The sequence below is a fragment of the Denticeps clupeoides genome, chromosome 2 (assembly GCF_900700375.1).
Source record: "Denticeps clupeoides chromosome 2, fDenClu1.1, whole genome shotgun sequence".
Classification (NCBI taxonomy): Eukaryota; Metazoa; Chordata; class Actinopteri; order Clupeiformes; family Denticipitidae; genus Denticeps; species Denticeps clupeoides.
Window position 1 is genome coordinate 18,576,356 of NC_041708.1, and position 17,735 is coordinate 18,594,090.

At 39.0% G+C, this 17,735-nt stretch overlaps 1 protein-coding gene across 3 annotated transcripts in view; it reads right to left on the reverse strand.

Moving 5' to 3' along the window:
* The window catches only part of grik4 (glutamate receptor, ionotropic, kainate 4), a 144,342-nt gene that overhangs the window by 87,148 nt on the left and 39,459 nt on the right, over nt 1–17,735 (reverse strand). For all 3 annotated transcript variants that reach the window (XR_003742932.1, XM_028959152.1, XM_028959164.1), the window contains exon 2: nt 8,146–8,255. The gene's annotated coding sequence lies outside the window, so the exon portion shown is untranslated. The remainder of the gene's footprint in view (nt 1–8,145; nt 8,256–17,735) is intronic.

Below are 17,735 nucleotides of genomic sequence, written 5' to 3' on the forward strand. Positions count from 1 at the left end.
AGGCACTTAACCCTTCAGTTTCTCCAGGGGGACTGTCCCTGTGACTACTATACGTAAAGTTTCCCTGAACTGTGATGAATAAATACGCCTTATTAAATGTCAATCCCAATCCCCAAAGTCTGAAAAAAAAGTTTGTCTGTTTCACACAGGTAGTCCCAGTTCAATCATTCTGTTTTCTTCATATTAAAGCAGAAAGGTCATAAACCACACATGGAACCCTATGTGTAGGGCACTTGACCTCTCTAGAAGCTCTCTAGAGATGGAAATGAAAAGGTGAGGCAAAGCAATCAAGGGCTTTTAGAAAATGATCCACAACAACAGTGGCTCTGAAGCTGAATCCTGGTTCTTCAGTAAATTTGAGATTTCAGTCAAATGAGTAGAATTAACGATTTACTAAATTCTGAGTAAATTTCATTTGCAAATTTTGTGTAACCGTTTAACAGAGCTAGTGCTGAACAGCCATATAGAGTTACCAAATGGTGTTGGGTCAGAGGGGAACTGGTAACAGGGTGAAAGTCATAAATTTAGTCATAAATTAATGTAAATGTTTTTTTAAATGCATATTGATTATCATGAACTGTTGGAATGATTGATTATTGTCAGTTCAGAGAAATTGTTTGGTCCAGGCGAATAAAGGACAGATGATTGGCGAAGGAGAGAGGCAGGACTTGCTCTTTACCTACATTTACAGCATTTATCAGACGCCCTTATACAGAGTGACTTACAATCAGTATTACAGGGACAGTCCCCCCTGGAGCAACTCAGGGTTAAGTGTCTTGCTCAGGGACACAATGGTAGTAAGTGGGATTTGAACCTGGGTCTTCTGATTCATAGGCAAGTGTGTTACCATCCATCCATTCAAACCATGTAAACACCATGTATTGAGAGATCTGCAATTTGTTATCAATATAAACCATCTGGTGTTTTGTCTATATGCATTACAGTGCATATTCTATGCTGCCTTTGTACGTCCTTTTGTGTGTTCACCTAAGAGTCCATTGTCTGGTGAGCTTGCAGTGAGCTCTGTGCTGGTGTTAGGCCGAGAGACCCTGCTGAAATCAGAGTGACAATTCTGCCAAGACAGCAGCCCAGAGTCTATTAAAAGCCGTTCTAGAATAAATCTGGGCTAAAAAACTGCCTTTAAGCTCTATATAGTTCAAAGCAAATCCAACATCAATTCTATTGTCATTTGAATAGTAATTCTTCTTCAACTTAAAGGAACATGCTTTGTAGAAATGTAACTTATACCAAGTATTGGTGAACCAGCCTATTAAAAACAAATATAATAAAACAACTCAAATATTGTACTTTCTTGATCAAAAAGCCACTTATATAATTTTTAAGCATCTATTAAATCAAAATTATTTTGTAACATCCTGGTTCCTTAGGATGTTGCTTTCTCCCTGAGAAAGTTTGGCACCATGGTAAGCAGGTTTTGCGCAGACAGTGTCTGCTTTTTTCCAGAAAAATATAAATCCTCTTGTGACGACATAAGGGGACAAATTCCAGATCTGACTGTCTGAGCTGACACCCCATTAACAGTGAAGCAGAATGGACAAATCACTCTTTACACCTATCGCCACTATTTACACCATGGACAGGGTAGGGAAACTCGTATTAATGTATTAACTCACAAAGTGAAATTTTCATGTCAGGGTCCCCTTAAAAAAAGTAGAGATTTCTAGGATTTTGTTTAATGAATAAGAGAGAACACAGCAGATGTCTGTAAATGTGTAAGATGGGACATTCTGCAGGACCACGGTACCTCTGCTCTCTATGTCTTTGTCATACAGAGGTGTGAAATGCTAGCCATGTGTCTGCGAGATCCCGCTCTCTTTGTCTGCCCCAGACGGGAGACACCGTTGGTCACTTGTGGTCGCGGAACTTCCATTTTTCTTCCCATCAGTACCTCATGGCTTTTCTGTCTCTTTCGCTACCCTTTCTCCTGTCTTTCATTTTGGTTTTCTCTGTAACATTGGTACCTTTTTTTACATATAATATTCACATGTAACTACAATAATAATTTACTGGTGTTAATAAATTAGAAACTGTTCATCTTTTTAACCTTTATTGTGCCATGCCACTTTTTTGCCAGGTAACATCAAGTTGGAGTGGTTTGAATACAGTGCTTCTGTGTGTAGAGAGGGAGTTTTTTATTCTATTCTCCACAGTTTTACAACTACTAACTTTACTCAGGTCAGATGTTGCACTACTCTTTTTAACAAAACTGCTCTGTGCTCTGGTCCAGTTTACAAAACGAATGCATTGTGATGCAAGTAAGTGTGGTTAATCTAAATCACTCTTGTTGGCCAAATTTATATTGAATCCCGGTAAGATGGCAGTGCGACAGTTGCTCGCAGCGGCCTCTCTGGTTCCACAATGGTGTCTTTTTTTGTATTTTTTTGTTTTTCTGTGCCCGAAAAATATACATGGGCATCGGGGAAATCGATGTCCATGTCTACAATCGAAAAAAAAAAAAGTTTCTTCATCCTGCTGAGATCCAGGACTGCGCACACTCCAGAGCAGGCCTCCAGGCCCTGGTGTCACCTGAGCACGGGAAACGGGCGGGGATCTATGCTAGGCTAATCCTAGTTGGCCGGCTCTCCCGTCCATCCTATTATCCAACGTCCATTCCCTAGACAATGAACTGAATTACATCAAACTTCAGCCATCCTACCCAGTGGGAATATAGAGACTGCTGTGTCTTTGTTTTTACTGAGACGTGGCTCAGCGACAGAATTCCGGATGGTGACATTCAGCTGGACGGGCTTACTGTGTTTGGTGCAGACCGGAATGCAGCGCTGTGCGGATAGACCCACAGCGGTGGTAGGTTGTGTGTCTACATCAACACGAAATGGTGCCAGAACTCTCTAGTCTGTGCCAGCGCTAATGTGAAGGAAGCTCTCTGCGTGCTGTATGGAACTATTAGCGATCTGCAGAATGTACACCTTGACGGACTGTTCAACCAAGCAAATCTCAAGTCAGTTCTCCCTAAATTCCATGAACATGTGGACTTTTTGACACACTGGATCTCGGCAAATCAGACCACATCACTGTTATGCTAATTCCACCATAAAGACCACTCGTCAGACGTACAAAGCCGGTTCTGGAGGGCAGGAGCCATTTCTGCACTACATCAGCAGCAATGACGTTACAGTCTCCAAGTCCATCACAACAAGATCAAACCAAAAGCTGTGGATGACTTCAGAGGTACTTGAGCTGCCCAAAGCTTGAGGGTGACAAGGGGACCCTAAGAACAAACTGTCTAAAGCCATTAGAGGAGCAAAGCATGCACACGGGCAGAAAATTCACAGCCACTTCTAGGACAGCAGAGACACACGGTGCATGTGGCAGGGCATTCAGGCCGTCACAAACTACAGGACTAAAGCCTCTGTCTGTGACAGTGACACCTCCCTACCAGATGCGCTGAATGACGCTTGATTCGACACACAGAACAACGTGACTGTGAGGAAGTCCAACCCTCCTTCCAGTGATCAGGTGCTGTGTCTAACCACGGCGGATGTCAGTGGGGCTACAGAGAATGAAAGTGTGAGTATTCTACAGTTTTAAAAGCAAAAAGTACCTTTGTACTCCCTACAATAGTATTCTTCACTATGCTGTAGTGATATATATTTTTTTATTTACATGTGTGAATAAAGACACAAAGCCCAGCCTTTACTTGATGACATAGCAGAAGTGTTGTCCTGAGGTGAGTGGAAATGGCCCTCTTGCTTCTCCTCAGCAGTGTGTGAAGATTTGCATTTCCCTCCCTGTGTTCTTCCATGAGCCCGTGGGGCCATTTGAACACAACTTCAAACAGCATGTTAGTGCATTATGTGGTTGTCTTTGCACACATTTCTATATTTCTCTGCATTGAAGTAATGTGGCTGATGGAACATTAGTAACATCAGTCCATAGCATAAAGTTACATAGTGATATGCGTGCATCTGAACAATTCCAAAACTTCAATGCTGAAATGTCGATGGAATAATGGTGAATGCTAGGCAATAATACTATTAAATACTAATACTAATAATATATAATACTAAAATTATATAATGAACATTATATGCAAGCTTGGGTTTGGAAATCAATGTTAAAATGACACACTGACCATCAATGAATAATTAATGCAATGAATGCATTTTGGGCTGATAGCTTGTAACAATATTCAAAGGCATATGAGCACAGATTTAATGCTGAATAGCTGAGGTGGTGAAAGAAAAAAGTGTCAGGTTTAATTTACAGTCCAAGCTTTTAAAAGATATCTCTCTTCAGCTCACTGGGGTTGAATCGCTCCTTTCTGAGTCCAATTCTGCTTGCATCATTTGCTGATTTGTTGTTTTTCTACAAAAATTATGATAATTATGACCTTGAAATTTGACCTTGATATATATTTGACCTTGAAAGTCACTTGGGCTACATGCCACTTAAACATTTCAGAGTATTTATTTCCTGTGACAGCTATAGTATATGTGCCCAGAATGGCATTTGATAGAAGATCCAGATGGCCAGGCAAAAAATATTTCATCACATAGGGAATGCATGGGTATAAGGGCTCTATTATCAAGATGACTAAAGCTCAGTACAGTACAGTACAGCATGAGTCGAACATAAACCACTCTTTACTGGTGACAAATAAAAACCTACATTAATGGACTTTCTTTGTTGTCTGGTAAGGGTATGAAGGCATAAATTAATGTCACATAAAATTCTAATATTTATCTTAATACATGAAACACATTGAATGAAATATGAAGTATGTTTGTGACTTATGCACCGCCCCAGTTGCTACACAGTCTATCATCACATGCACCCTATCACCCCCATCACACCCTATCACACCCACCTGACACAGGGGGCAGTGGTGGCCTAGTGGTTAAGGAAGCGGCCCTGTAATCAGAAGGTTGCTGGTTCGAATCCCGATCTGCGAAGGTACCACTGAGGTGCCGATGAGCAAAGCACCGTCCCCACACACTGCTCCCCGGGCGCCTGTCATGGCTGCCCACTGCTGACTCAGGGTGATGGGTTAAATGCAGAGGACAAATTTCACTGTGTGCACTGTGTGCTGTGCTGCTGTGTATCACGTGTGACAATCACTTTCACTTTCACACCCACTTCATGCACCACACCTCAGCACCTCCTGATCACCAGGCTCTGGTCCGTATTGAGCAAAGGCTGTGAATACTTCTGTGATGTGATTTCACAGTTTTCTATTTGTAATAGATTTGTCAAAATATAACAAAATACGGAAAATGTGATGCGCTGTGAATAGTTTCTGGATGTACTGTACTATATGTAACTGTTATACTTCTATTAACAATATTGCTTACAACTTATATAGATAATAACAGTAGAGTGATTATCTCATGCATTTCACTGTCTGTATCAATTAGTTTTTTCCCTTCAACCTTCACTTGGGCACCTGATCTATATGTTCTATTTGTGTAAACCATTTTCAGAACCATGGACAGCATCCTGCACACTGAAATATACACTGATCAACACCTTACATCCTCTGCATTAATTTGTGCATCATTAGTATGCATATCTTTCCTCTCCCTTGGTTAATCGGCAGCAATGAAGAAACGAACACCAGTGGCTCTACAGATCTGCTTTCTTGCTTCTGTCTTTTGCAGGATTTTGTTAAAAAGCTATCAAAATATGTTTCTCTGACATGCATTTTAAACAAGATGTCAGGATATTGAACCTTAATAAAGAATGGAGGGATTAAATGATTGTACCTACAACAATTACAAAGATAATGTGGATATGACATGGACAGAAAAATAGATGACTCAGCCAAAAACAAAAGCAAGACATGTCAGTCTGCTAAACATGATTCCAAGACAGTGCTTTCAAGGGTCAATGATTTAAGAGTGCAACGTGTAATTTTGTGATTTCACAGGAAAACTTGGCACAAACACTAGTCAATGGGAGGATGTGGATTGAGGTTGAAGAACAAGAGACTGAGTAGAACAATTTTGCATTCACCGTTTCAGTCACTGATGAATTTATCAAATGTTACAGATTTCATTGAAGTGTTTAGATTGGTTAAGTATTACAATATAACAGTAGTGAACATTCCTTTAATTTAAAGCCAGTCCTTAATGTTTTGTCTTTTTTCTTTGTTCCAATTTTTTGACTGCTTAGTTGAAACAACATCACTCAACGCTTTCCTCAATCACAGCTACATTTAGGAAATGAAATGAGCCTTAAAACCAAATCCAAGACTAAAACCTCTCAATCTGAAGGAAAAAATCATCCAATTTTTGCTGGCAGGATAAGCCTGAGAATATGAAGATGACTCACAGATGCGCTACAGCCTCCAAATCTTTTCACATTTCACGTTGTATAATCCAATTCCCCATTTTCACTGCCCATCCCTCAACTATAATCTGATTTGTAATGCCAGTTATATTGGCAAATTCAGTTTGAAAATGCAAGTTAAAGCACACATTGCACAAAATGGTGTTTTCTGACTTGTGCTTTAGTGAGTGTGCTCAAAGCCAGTTTTAGAAATGCTATACAACATGGACAACATAAGAGACATAACATTTACATTTACAGCATTTATCAGATGCCTTACAATCAGAGTGACTTACAATCAGTAGTTATAGGGACAGTCCCCCTGGAGACACTCAGTGTTACGTGGTTTGTCTTGCACTACAATGGAAGTCGTGGGGGTTGAACCTGTGAGTTTATGGTCTGAGACAACTATAAAAAAAAACATATGACTCCAGCTTTAACATTTTTACCAGGAGCCTTCACTGAGTTTGACATATTGTTTTGTTGAGCAACAAACCTGAAATGACCCTTCAACACACTACGCTGGTGTCAGCTGTGTTCCTATGAATTCAAAAAACATACTTCCCTGTGAAGACCAGCAAAATATACCTTCTTTTTAGATTCATGTTCCTAACATATGCAAACCCCCGAACGGACATTTCTCCTTCGCATGGGGTGGTAGTCACTTGCCTTTGAATCAGGCAAGACCACAAATTCACAGATTCAAACTACAGTTGTGTCCCTGAGCAAAACACTTGATTGTGTTAATTTGATAAGCGGCATCAATGTAAAACTGAGTCCAAATCCATCTGTCCATCTCTATTCATTCTCTTCTCAACCATCATTTCCCCAGTAACCTGGGGATAATGATAAAGAGCTCCAGACTTATCTCAATCTATCAGCTGCTGCAGATAAAGGGCATCCCTCTGGACAGCTGCACACAGTGGACGCCCAGCATAGAATGCTGACAAGTGTCCCAAAATGTACATTCTCTATGACATATTAATCATGGACTTGGAGACCTCAGAGACACTTTGATGGGAGACCTAACTGTCATGTCAGGGTATCCGTGTCTTTCAGCACTGAATTAAGAATTTCCTGTTACCCAGACTAGGTCCAGTTGGGTTCTCATCCCTAATATCTCCCCTCATTGAACTGGTCACAAAAAAAATTCTCAAATTGTCTCCACTTTATGGTTGGTGTGGCCTCTGCACTTGAGCAAAATGACTGGCGGGAGGGTTACAGTCATTTTGCTGTGGGTTTAAAAAAAATTCTGGGATTATAAAATAAAGCACTTTATAAATGTTCAGCATTTCTTTTAAACTTAATGAGATTGAAGAGACAAGAGGTTTTGCGTAAAGAAATAGCCTCACAAACGGCACATTTATCATATGGCATTAACTTCTATGCACTTTTAGTTTTCTTAAACTTTTTGAAAAAATTGAGAACTGGAACAGGCTAACCCTATTCCTGTCTAGATGGCTGGACATGGCAAGGGACGAGGACACATACACACAATGTCACGAAAAAAAGGGGTTTAATACATGGTAAACAGGACAGGGGAACATCAAGTAAAAATGACAGGGCAGCTTTATACAGGCAGACACAGATGAGGACAATCAGGAAACTTGGCAACACAGGACGAACGCGAAACTCCGGTCCGAATCCCGTCCGAAACCTGGAATTGCCCCTTCTGGACCAGATCATGACAATTCCTTTATCATCCCACATTTACCAAACAGCTTTTCAGACTAATATCTTCACAAAACAGGCTGGAGAAGACTGCTCTATCCCACCTGGGATGTCTCAGTGTGTAATGTCTGCTTGGTGTGGTGTGGTGCTGGTGACCTTACTCACCTTTGATCTGTGGAGGTGTGATTCTCGGCAGGCAGCAGGATATGGTGCCCTCTCAGATTCTACTCCGCTTTCCACATGCCAGGCCGTCTATCAGACTGGGCACAGGTCCACTGAAAAAAATTGAGTGACAGTGACTGGCAGCTCCTCACATCACACAACAGTGTCATGGGGGAACTGGGATTGGCATGGTAGACAGGAATGTTGTGGTAGACAGGAACGGCATACAGGACAACATACAACAACGGGCGAATACATGGAGACAAACAATGACCCGGCATGGACTAGAGACAAAAGGACTACTCATATAAAGGTAACATTAATGAAAACAAATCTGGAATTCAGGCAGACACCATTGACACCACAAAACCCCTGCCCGCCACATGGATCCGGAGTGCCCCCACAGTCACAACCATGACGCCTTATGAAGGCAAATTCTTACAATTTTGCTTCCAAGCTGCACTTAACTTTGAAAGATTTGTCCTCCCTATTTTTTCAGTTGACTGTTTTATGTTTCTAATGCATTGCATTCATAAATTCTGAACTCTTCCAGCCTCTTAACATTTTATGGTTTTATCTGACAATTGGTTTAAAAAAGAAAAACAAGCATTTCTCCTGTCAAAAAATGCCACATTTAAATAGATAATGTCACACACTGCCACAGGATGATTGGATTCCAACTAGGTCCTGAAAATTGCTCACAAATAAAATGTATGTATTTTTTATTTATGAATGTAAAAAAGAGAAAGGTTACGGACACAAGCGCAGTGGGGTGGTCAGGTGACATTTTAAAGCATGCTTTAACATAAGTAAAAACTTATTTTTCAGTGTTACAACCTGTAACCAACCTGTATTTGATCTTAGACTTAATTTAGATCTGAATCTATCGGAAATTAGCACAGCCGAGCTCAGTGGTAATTGTGCTCAGTTGTGACAAGTGACTTCAATCTGGCCAGCAGGAGGGTAAAGTGAGTAATTTGTAGGCCAGATTTTAGGTAACATAACAGTCGACTGTTATTACATGTTGTTACATTGTGTAAACTCCTGAATATTTCATCACCATGTACCCTTTCCCTGCAGAAAATCTGAGGTGCTGTTAAGAACAGAGTAATGATAGGAAGAAATCTGATTTACTATTCAAATTCACCATGACGATTCAGATAAGCCACAGTTTTCAGTATAAAATGAAACTATTTAATCTTTGTTCTTGCTCAGCACTGCCAGTGAGAAACTGTCAAATGTAAAAGCATCACCATGAATGCACAACCTAGGAGATGTAATCAATCTGTCTAAGGGATTTATGATGCAGAGGGGAGGAAGTTTGAAACTCATTAGCATTCCAAATGACATGGTGCAATATTACTAGATAATTATGCAGCAAATGAGAACGTAAATGTCATGAACAAGATGAGCATCATTCAATATAATTCCACGTTAATGAATGTTCTTTCTCAGGGGAGGACTAAATGTTCCCTCAAACTGTTTAATAATTTAGCAAAATAAACAGTCGTGGATCCAGACACACACATTCTTTAATGTGACTTTAAATATTTGAGAAGTTCATTATTTGTTTTCGATTCACTTGCACATGATGTGATTAGAGGTAATTTCTGGATGGAGGTATCAGGTATCAGATGAATGACCCATCTGAGCAAAGATGTGTATCTGTATGTCTCATTAATCAAGTCTACCATACTGTTTGTGTTCTCATTGCTAAGATGAATATCTAACATAAGTGCTCCTAAAATATTGATGATGCAGACACTGGCCTCAAATAGAAACTTACACAGAAGGTTGATCTGTTTGTTTTTTTCAAGGACAAATTTATGAACATAAAAATATGAATATTCCCCTCTAAACATAGCAAGGCCCAGTCCACTCATTCACTCACTCTCCCTCACTTTCCATCACCACTTCCTCCTGGCCAGAGAAAATCCAACATGATTTAGCAAATATTGATGGAAAACCAATGCTGGTACATTTGGTTCAATGAACAGTATTTCCACTTTTATTTATTTCCTTTTGAGATTTTAGAATATCCAAAGGTTTGAGTTTGTAAGTTAGTGATGCCTTGTGCCCACTGTACTGGAATGAAGTCCAACAGTGTGAGGTGAGAATCATAGATTCATTTAATAAAATGCACTTGACATATTGCCAAATACAGAAGAAAAGCATGGTAATGTAGACAGGAATATTGTCTCAGAAATCCATGGAAAGGGTGAACAAATGAAATGTAAAGAGGATGTCCTGCAGGAATCCTGTAAATAAAATGTTCTGATAATTATGATATGTACTGTTTGAGGAGAAATGTCCAACACACACACTTCTTCCCACACACACAACCATTCTTGTCTCTTAAATATGATGGGTTACAAATGACATCCATTCATTAGGAAAGTTTGTGATCAATGTTTTTTTATTAATGAGACATCAGTATGAGGAACATGAGACATATGCAAATCACAATTTGTAATTATGTGTGTGTGTTTTTTATTATATGATTGAATTCTTTTTCTTCAGTTGTTTTGGTTTGTATAGAAAGGAGTGGTTTGTTAGGCCAATTGTAAACATGGAAATCTCTCATTAAATATGGACACATTTTACTAATTCAAGCATTACGGTCAACTCGGTATTGTTAATATTTGGTGAATGCAGAGCCGGGATGGAGACATTTTTGGTGGCATTGAACAGGGATGAACACGGATGAAAATCTGAGACATGGATTAATGGTCTTATTTTTTTAGTTTCTGTTTCAGGGTTCCTCACCCCTTCTCCAATCGGCTACCAGTTAATAAGAAGTTTTTTCATTATTGTAAGCCTTTCAATTTGCTTGAACTTCATGGAGAACAGCAGGGAAACATCTTGCTGCTGCAGATCCTTTTAATGAAAATCTTCACCTCTGCTGCTCTCAGTAGGCTGCGATTTTGTTTTTCCAATGAAACATGCATGTCATATTAGCATTTCCTCCCCTTTTTCCAGGGAGATCTGGAAAAATAGATTAGATAGAACTCTACGTCTTTTTACTTGACAAGTATGCCCTGTTGGTTTATTCATGGTAGGAGCACATTCCCTGGGCTGCTCCAGGGCATGCTTAAAAATACACACACCCCAAGCTGAGCAAATTCTCACAGAGCACCTTCAATATAGTGATCATAAACATTCACCAAACCACTTCAACTGACTGAAAGACACTCATCATTACTATTTTTAAATGCGAAGAAAACGTCAGCTCACACATCTGAATAAATGCTAAATATATAAAAACGGACTCTGTGTCTGCCATTTCTGAAGTGCATGTCACATATCATCACAGTGTACTATAAGCGTAGTCTAATGAAGGGTTCATCCATCATCAAGGGATTTTACATAATCATTTCATAAATCAACCAATCAATGAATCAATCAATAAGGTACTCAATCAAGAGAGTAAAGTGAGAATGACAGTGAGTGTGTTAAGAACATTTAAGTCAGCTTGTACTTTTATTAGTGAAGAAAGGATCGATTGTGGATTGTAAACAAGATCAAGAGCTTTAGAATTTTACACATTTTAAGATTTTAATTGTTTCGGAGAGATGCTAATGCATGAATTAAGGTTTTAGTACCACATGCTGATGGCTGAAAAGCGTCTCAGGAAACATCTGAAAAGCTCTGAGAAGGTCACTGACACAGAGCAGTGAACACTGGCTGCTGTAAGAGGAACTGGTATGATGAGACCTAGCAGTTACAGTTGTCATAAATTTGAGCTGCCTCCTGCTCTGCCGACCCGCCAGCACACACGCAAGTAATGCACTGAACCACAATAAAGCTGCTTCAAAGACATTATTATGTTTTTTTTGCAACAATATAATGCATCTGGGGTTACTTCAATTTATGGTTGAAAAATAAATTGAGAAAGCACTATGCAAAACTTAATCAGTATGTTTTATACAATATGCCAAATATTATATGTAGAGGTTATACAAAAGTATAATTGTAGATTTTATATAGTGATATACTTCTAGTGATATAATACTGATATGAATCTGGCAAATAATTCTATTTTCTTTCCAAACTAAATTTCAAACTACATTTCAGTGTAAATAACAAAGATTTGTTTTCACAGTGCTTCCACAAAAAAAATGACCAACTTTGGTCAGAAGAGGGCAGTAAGTCACAAAATTAATGAAAAGATCCTTTCCTTTCCTGAGCACTATTACGAGGTGTAAGGAAAGACATTGGCGCTTTGGTATACTGCAGGTTTACTGCAGAAGTCTCCAAGAAAAAGGGGTTAAAACTATTCACTGGTTCAGAAACAAAATGAATCTTCGTACATCGTACTGGCTTTTGGTAGTAAATAGACTTTCATTTACCAGCACCGTTGTTAATTTACCTGTAACCATAATAGCCACAAGCTTTAATAGCCATAAGCTTAACAAAGTAAAGATGAATTTTATGTCTCACCTTGAACTCCGCTCGAAACAAGTCATGTTGACAGGCAGGTCTCTGAGAATCCAAAAATACCTACACATTCGCAAATGTATTTATGTCACCTGTCAGAATTCATCACAGCACAGCATCAGGAACGGCTGCCAACAGCCGGTCTCAGAAGGCATGAGGTCTTGGCAGTATGGCAAGCATTTTTTGCCAAGTTCAGTCGGATGAATTGGCATTGAGGCTGGATAATGAGCGCAACCTCGCAGCTTCGCTCTTCAGGCATGCAAATTTGTGCATGAGAAGATCAACATGAGTGAGAAAAGAAGACAGCGACACTGACAACTGTGACAAGAGCCGTCCTTTGTCCATATGCGGCTGTGTTTTATAATAAAATGACAGGCTGGAATTACGACCATTCCCTAACAGTGGAAGAAATAGAAGATACCTAAGTCATTTGAAACAGAACAAAAACAAAGTCTGCTGTCATTCCCGAGTAATGTTTGCTATGTATCAGGGAGTATTATACTGCTGCAAGACTCCACTGCCTTCTGAGAATATTTTACTGCAGCAAAATGGGTATATGGGACCTGCCAAAATAGCACACAGGGTTGGCTTTTCAACGGCCCCTCTGAATGTTTTGTGGCTATGCAGTCACACACACAAACACACACAAACACACACAAAAATGCTGTACTGTGCAAACTGTGTGTTCTGACACCTTTCTACCATGAGCAACATTAAAGGATGAGCAGTTTGTGCCGCAGTAGATCATACGCACTATTACACCAGATGGTACAGTCCTCATTCCCCACACAAATAAATGGCAGCAGCTGTCAAATCCCAGTTCACGGTGACAACTCAATCAGCCTGCCTCCCTTAAAGGTATGAGAACTGTCAACTTCTAGTGAAGGTCCACCAGGACTGAGTTGCCGTTATCTCAGGAAGTTTGTAAACCTATTTATTCTCAATCATTCAAAAAAGAGAGTTCTGTTTCTGTTTCAATTTGATCGAGGTCTTTTTTTATTTGGACCAGGAAGAAAATCATGTGCTGGAGATCCCATCACCCAGTTGAGCATTGAGTCACTGAACTGGTTCACTGGAGCTTTAGTGACTCTTTGCCATTCTCGGCACACAGTTTACCACCTTTTTCCAGATACTATGTGTACTTTTTCATCCAGAATTTTCAGATCATTAATGATCGCCGGCATAAATGAAAAGAAGTGTTATTGTCTCAATGGGCATTAATTGAAAGTGGTATTCCTATGACAACCTGGAACGTTTTTAGATTAAACTTATTTCAAATATGTTTAAGTAAAAAAAAAATGATGAAGAATATTAAGTGTATTTTTGTTTAAAAATAAGCTATACATGGGGCAGTGGTGGCCTAGCGGTTAAGGAAGTGGCCCCGTAATCAGAAGGTTGTCAGTTCGAATCCTGAACTGCCAAGGTGCCACTGAGGTGCCACTGAGAAAAGTACCGTCCCCACACACTGCTCCCCGGGCGCCTGTCATGGCTGCTCACTGCTCACCAAGGGTGATGGTTAAAAGCAGAGGTGACATTTCGTTTCACATCTTCTGGTTGCCTGTTTTTAATGTGGTGAAATGTGGGTTACCTTAAGGAATGATTTTCAATGGATTTGGACTATTTTGTCCTGTCTTAAGCTTTACCTATATTCAATTGAAGCACGTCATTTTAAAAAAGATTAAGCCATCTACAAAATAATTCATAAAACCATCAGCCTTTTCCTCAATTTATGAATAAGTTTGTAAATTATTTTCCGTTCTTTGTGTTATTAGTGAGAAGTGAAGTGGCTGTCATACACTGCAGTACAGCACATGGTGACACAACGAAATGTGTCCTGCATTTAACCCATCACCTAGGTGAGCAGTGGGCAGCCATGACAGGCACCCAGGGAGCGGTGTGTGGGGACGGCACCCTTCTGATTACGGGACCGCTTTCTTAACCTCCAGACCACCACTGCCCCAGTAAGGGGGTCTCAGGGGGTTAGAGGTCAAAGGAAAGGTCTTTTCTGACTATGGGGACATCAGGCAGTTAAATATCTATATCAACACCCAAACATGGCCCTGAGCAGCTTTACACTTGGGCCACTTTACTGTTAGGAGAACAAATAAATGGGTTTAATTATTGGAGAATAAATTCCCTCACTTGGCGGCAACCACTGGGATTCTTCATTACCGTCCAAGCACAATAAACTGATCTGAACCCTCACGGCCATGACTCATAACCACACACACACACACACAGACACACACAATCTAGCAAAACTGCTCTGCAGTGTGTGCAGGGGCATAGTGCCCCTATAAATTCAGGTACCATTGTTTTTTAGAGCCTAAAAAAAGTCATCTCAGTTTGAATTTGAAAATGTTGAGGGTCCAAATTTTTCACACACCACACACTCACACACAAAATGAAGAAAAATATGAAATGTAAACGTCAAGTCAACAGAATTCCTTTGAAAAAATGACAATAGTTTTATTTAAACAAAAAAAGCCAGAAACACGTGGATGCAGGTGAATGAAATTCTCTGTTGGTAGTGTTTTCAATAATAAACATAAAACACAAGTACATACTAGTAGCTGGTGGCCACTGGTGGTAGGGGACAACTAGGATGGGAAGGTCAAAGTCAGTAAGGTTGGAATTTTCAAACTGGTCAGTATTTTTAAAGATTATTGTACACTGTACTACATGAACAGCTCCAAGTCCACTACGTATGAAAAAAAAAACAACCAACCCAAAAATACACGACAGAACACCACACATGCTGAGGTACTTTTGTTTAACAGCCGAAATACTTTAGATCATGTGTCCATGGGTAGATGCAATTTTGGTACTGTCATAAACCAAATAACCAATGAAAATGGGTGATAACTAGGAAGAGCAAGACAGGGTTGACTTTGAACAAGGTAATCACATAGTTCTGCCCTTGGGTAAATCTCTATTTGATTTTACTATTATTTGATATTTTTACCAAATGCATTCAACAGCAAAGCTGCTTAAAACCAAGTAAAGACCATGGCTCTGACCAACATTAAACATATTTAAACCAAGAGTAAATTTGGTATATAGCAAAACAACAGCAAAGTAAATTCTAGTTTTCCAAGGAGATTTTAGAGATTTTAGATTTTAAAGCTACACCATTTAGAGTGGTGTGAAGTAAAATGAGTTGCAAACCTCATGCAATCTGTAGTACATCTTGACCATAACCTGCACCAAAAATAGTAGTTATATTAGTAGAAAAATATCTAGGTAAACTCTCCAAAGTATTCATTTGGGCACAAAAGGTAAATATTTTGCTCATTAAATATTTAGCTACAAAATATTCGCTCATAATGCATTATAAAACAATAAAACACTGCAATAAGATACTATATAAAGAGAGCCTTGTTTTGTTCACTTTTCTTCTCATATGCATGTTGGTAATCATTCTCTTATGTACTGGAATTACTGATCATTCTCGTGGTCATTTTGGATGAATGAGAGCTTGTTTGAATATTCAGAAATAGCACAATTGAAAGGCGGACCCAGCATACACACAAATAGCATCATTCACCAATCACAATCACAAATTTTCCAAGTAGTAAAATCTTATACCCGAACTATCGCAAAAAAACTGACCTTCTCAAAAAATCAAATTCATTAAGCATTGGTCTTACCACCATATTGCTAAGAAATATGCATTTCACCCCCCCAGAAGCTTTTTTTCTGTCCTGCTAAATTACATCAGACTTGCACAACCCAACCCAGCACATTCACCCTCTATCTATATTAAAAGAAAGCTGGGCCATTTTTACACAGAATTACCCTGGGCACTGGGCAAGAAATAAATGTGCGGCTGAAGATTGTTTGCCTAAATGATAGCGTCTGTGAATGTGCAACTGGTTGTAAGTGTTTAATGAAAAGGAGAATCATTAATCTGTTTGCATTAAAGCTTAAACTTTCATCTCAGTTCAAGTTCATTTCATTTCATGAACACCGACTGCATTTATGAGATGAACACAGTCAAAGGTTTTGAATGAATTGATCAAATGTTTTTTTCTACATTTCACCCAACTATAATACATTTTAATCATGTTATTTCACTATATATTTTTTTTACTTGAAAAAGTAATTTTCACATGCATGTGACTGAAATGTCTAACCTCCAAAGACTGATACCAAGAGTCATTTATTACTGACTAGACTAATTCACATCTGCATCTGCACATGCTCTTATCTCCTTCATCTTTTTAGATATGGTGCTGCACTTGCATTTGGTTGAAGAACAACACTATTTCTAGGATTGTGAGGAAATAAAAATGAACTTAAGCCTGGGTGAAAACCTGAATGTGAAGAAAATGTGAGAGTATACATTTGTGGTTGAGGAAGCAAACCTTACCATCATTCATGTTGTTGCCAAGCAACAGTCATAATCAGTGAAGGCCAGCTACACAATATTCCACTTATGTCCAGCTCTTTATTCATAGAACAAGCATGTTTCTTGTAACTTATTGCTCTAGTACTCCATAGCCTGCAGAGTTAACCGGTTATATTGTGGGGTGGGAAACAGTTTTGGTAAAGTGGAGATATAAAAGGAAAACATAAAAGGAAAGCTCCTAATAAGTAATTTCTATAGCCACTTTCTGTCCTTTGCCTATTTCTGCTTAACTGTTTTAGGAACCAGAAATGGGCAGAGTGTTTCACCTCTTGCATCAGAATCCCAGAATACTGACATATGAATTTTGATCCATATATGCTGTGCAAACATCATAACTTCAGAAAGAAAGAAAGAAGACTAGACCTGTTTGCAGACTAAAGCTCTACATATTTCATGTCTGTCTCCATGTCTTGTGTTGATCCGGCATATTAGTTTTTTGTAAATTGCTCAAATATTATTGACTTAGAGTTTATGATTATTATGAATTTATGAATAAAAGCTATAATGTCCCGATACAGTACAATACAGGTCTTCATTTAAAACTAATATATAACCTTAGACATGCACATAATCAATATATGCAAAAAAAATAAAAAAATAAAACAGCTACAAAAACAATGCTGCATTTAAAAAAAGCAAAAAGAGAACATAACATCATAACTTGCTTGATGGAACCATGATTGGAGTGCAGCTCTGGCTTGCAGTGGCCTCTCCGGATCCAAAATGGTTCTGTTTTTTACTATTT